Below are 4,438 nucleotides of genomic sequence, written 5' to 3' on the forward strand. Positions count from 1 at the left end.
TAATTGATTAATTAAATAGGTTTGGTTTGTAATAAGATTGCAAAGTCCCTAGTATGGCTTGAAACTAAATCTAGGTTATTGGATGTATAGTACAAGTTAAATTTATATTTAAAGTGTTTAAATATGAATTTAATTATGAAAAATTAATTAATAGAGATTAATTAATTAATTAATTTATATTTGATATAAATTGATTAGAAGAGAAGAAATAATGATTTTGAGTTGAGAACTCAAAATTACAACATAAGGGTAATTTGGTCATTTCACTGGGTGGCACCATGAGATGGTAACACATGGCATCATATAAGTTTTCCATTTGTCTTCCTATTATGCAAGGTGATCAAAGTTAAGATTAAATATAGCTTTGACACTTGGCTTAATGTGATTAAGTCAATTAAAAATAAGATGCAATGTGATGGTGACATGTGGCATAAGGTTTAAGTGATTACTTGACCTAATTATATAAAGTGATATTATAAGAAAATAAAATCAGCCAACACTCTTACATTCTCTCAAAGGTGATGGCACTTCTTCATCTCCCTCTTTTCTTCATCTTTCCTCATCAATACAAAGAGAATTGCCCAAGTTTCTTTGAATTAAAATTGCTAAAAATTATTTCTAGTGTCCTATACACATCTATAACCTCTCTAAAGGCAAAAACCCAATTTATAATTGGTTGGCAAGGCTTGAGAAGCAAGATTGGGAGCTGCCCATTGGTGATCTTGGTGTAGACAACTTAGAGGGACAACATTTGGGGTCCTAGGTGCTTCCTAAAGGTGCCAATCACATCCATATTGGATCAAAGAGGTTAGTGCTCTAACTTCTCTTTTAAACTAGGGTTTAAATGAATTAATTTGTTAATTCACAATCTTCAATGGCAAACATAGATCCTAATAAATATTAAAAGTGTTTAATATGCAATTGAGCATTAAAATTAATTAGGCATATAATGGATGTGGCATGATGCATGAAACCCTAGAAGAAAATTTTGAAATTCAATGCTCTAATCTAACCATTTACGTGCTTCTGCTCTTTCAGCACTAACCTCACTTGTGACCAACTTGACTTGCCAAACTTCAAGTTTTTCCTTCAATTCTTGGCTGCCAATAGCTTTCCCAAGGTGTAGGAGCAAATTTTAGTGAAGGCAAGCATAGGTTTTAGGGTGAGAATGGAGGAAAATCAAGCTTGAAAACTTTGAAAATGGTGGGAGGTCTTCACCTATGGTGGTTCGGCCAACTTGATTCTAAGGAAGAAGAAGATAAGCTTTGATGCATTTAATTTAATTTATCCCTTTTATATTTAGTTGTTTTGTTGTAATTAGTCAAAAATATTAATGAGGTCATTATGGCATCATGCTTATGTCTTAATTAACATTATATTTTTATTTCTTTCTTTTCTTTCTTTCCCTTTTCTATTACACAAATTCATGATTTTAATTTATTTTAAATATTTTGTTCTCACTCTTTTTGATTGACATTTAGTTCAAGATTCAACACTGAGGGTGAAATGACTAAAATGCCCTTTGTTGTGTTCATCGAGTTGTAATTACCTTTACCGATTGTCTTTATTTCCTCACATTCGTTTGACATTTTTATTGCATTTAAACCTCATAAATTCCCCAATTAAGCCCCAATATTTATCTTACAGAGTTTTCCCATGAGTCTGGGGTTGGCAACTGTCTTCACAGTCGTTTCCCATTAGGGTTACCCATCGCCAAAACCTTTTGCTCCTTAACTCCTTTGCATCTCATTTCTTTGATTTCTCTTTAACTCTACTTAGTCATTATTTAGTTTATTTATAATTCCTCACTTTAGTTTGAGTATGGTTCCAAACATTCTAACTGTTCGATCAGACATTAGTCACCGAAACAGTAGAATGTATGGACTATCTAAAAGTGAGGATGTTATATTGCCCCTTCAATTTACAAAATTGAACTAATTTAACATATTTTGCTGAGTCAGTTTATCATTATATTTAACTCACCAATGCACGCATTAATGAATGAAATGGTGCAAATGTGTAAAGAAAAAAAAAAGGAAAAAGTAATGGTAAAAAAATGTAAACAAAAATTTCTTTCTCAATATTAGGGATTTAAGAGCTGAATTGAAGCTTCCATTTTTAACATACTTCAACCTTCTGTGTTGCTCCCATTTGTGTTGCTACCTTCTTGATTCCTTATTCTTTCAGTTTTAGTTCCCATCAATTCAAGTATGGTAACATAAATTTGTTTCATCTCACTGTATAATCAAAGAAAGACGAAGGAATTGCCAAGTGACTATGTGTTCCCCCCCTTTGTAACTGTGGGTCTGTTACTGTGCTTAGACCTTCATGGACAGAAAAAAATTCAAGCAAAAGCTCTTTTAGGTGTAGATTATATGGGGTAAGTGATATATTTTTTTATGCATTTTATTGTTATTTAATTTTAATTATTGGTTGTTAGTTTGTGGATATGTATGGAGTAAAAGCTTGCAATTTCTTTTAATGGTTGGGCTCTCTTATGCCTGATCATGCCAAGAATGTTATAATGGGTTTGCTATGAAGACTTAAAGAAAATGATAAAGAGAGGAAGAGGTATGGAGCTTCTTAGAAGAAATAGTTATTTGTGGGAATTTGTATTATTGTAATATGTAAAATAACATGCAAGTTTAGTAGCTGTTAAGAGTTCAAAGTTTTTATGGTCTTTGTTAGGACATGAGAGTTAGGAGTTGTATTTAGTTTGGAAAAAATTGTGATGGGTGATTTAATTCTAGTTGCTTTGCAAATGTACAGATGTAACCATTTTGGAAATGATTAATGAAACTAAGATTCATATATTATTTGTAATAACCCCCAATTTGGGAGCATAAAGGTTGAACCGGGAGTGTTACCAGTAATTTTACAACCTGTGATAAGGACTGTATCTTAATTTTATATGAACTTTCCAAACTTGTTACATAAAAATTGTACCTTAATGTGATTTAAGCAAAATGCAAACTTTATATAATATGTCATTTATTTAGATACATCCTTAGCATCAAATATTTTTTTATACAACTTATACAAATTGTATTACTTATACAAATTATACAAAAGAATCATTTACAAGTAAAGAAAGCCAACCCTAATTAAACTCTTGACAAAATACTGCACCTTTGATGCAGACTTTAATGATCTAGTTTCTGTGAACCCTCAGCTTCAATACTTGCATGAGGTAAAAACCCATTGTGCTAAGCAGATAGCTTAGTGGTGCATGTCTAGCTTAAGACGTCTAATTAATAGTCATCTGTAACTACACATACTGTAGGCATTTAACAATTAATTAAAATAATTTTAAGCAAGTAATAATTCATAACAATTTTTACAAAGATAAATAAAACATTTCAATGTTAACTCTTTAATTTAATTTCACTAATCTTGCTCATGAAATGTGCGTATGGCAACAAGTTATCTATTAGCAAAAGTAAAATCCAATTTATAAACAAAAGAGCAACTCATTTGATGTAAAAGCTTGTAATTTCATTATTTCTTTTTAATGGTCCAATTCCTCCCTGGTATAACTTTTCTTATTTCTGATACTGGGATTTTAATGTGACTCCTTCATTTAGATGTCGTCTTACATTTTCTCTTTTCCACTGCAACATCTTCTTTTGGATGTTGTCTTACGTGTCCTTTTCACTACAGCAACACCTTCTTTTAGGTGTCGTCTTACGTTTCTTTTTAGAATCAATGTGTATTATGACACCATCTTTCAAATGCCACCTTTACATCCTTATACATATAGATTCATTTCAGTTTGCAGATATGCTAGCTTATCCCCCTATTTGGCATGCCAAACTATCCAGTTTCTATCTTCAATCTAAGTAGAATCTTAGGCCTCAATATTCTTATAACATGATATTAGGTAATTCAAACATTCTTACATCCATAAAGGATTAACACTCATCATGCTCACATCATTTGTCATTATCATATACTTATTTACATATTCATAATAAGGAAGGATTGGCATTCATCATTTTAACACCAATTGAAATCATCATATAATCAATTTCACATTCAAAGTAAGGATATAACCATTTTCACGTAGCATTTAGAGTTAATCATGTTAATTCCCTATAAGGCAGATTCCCAAACTCATTTTGCAATTATAATTAAACCTAGAGAAAGACATTTTCAAGGCTAGTTCCCTCTATAAAACATGTCAATTTATGCCTTAATTTTCATTAGAAATTAATTTGATCCAATTTAGACGTGTAGAAATTCATTTATACCCCTTTATGTGCAAACTATTCAAGAAGGCAAATTACCATTTTAGGGGAACGCCTATTTAATACCCTGTTTTCTATCAACTCCTTGGTACTCTAAAGACAAAATTAGTGTAATACCGTTTTACCTAATCTACAGTGTAGCCGAGCAAAGGAATGCCACATTTTGTGATGAAGCACCTAATCCTATCTTA

Source organism: Hevea brasiliensis, chromosome 7 (genome assembly GCF_030052815.1).
Source record: "Hevea brasiliensis isolate MT/VB/25A 57/8 chromosome 7, ASM3005281v1, whole genome shotgun sequence".
NCBI classification, from domain to species: Eukaryota; Viridiplantae; Streptophyta; class Magnoliopsida; order Malpighiales; family Euphorbiaceae; genus Hevea; species Hevea brasiliensis.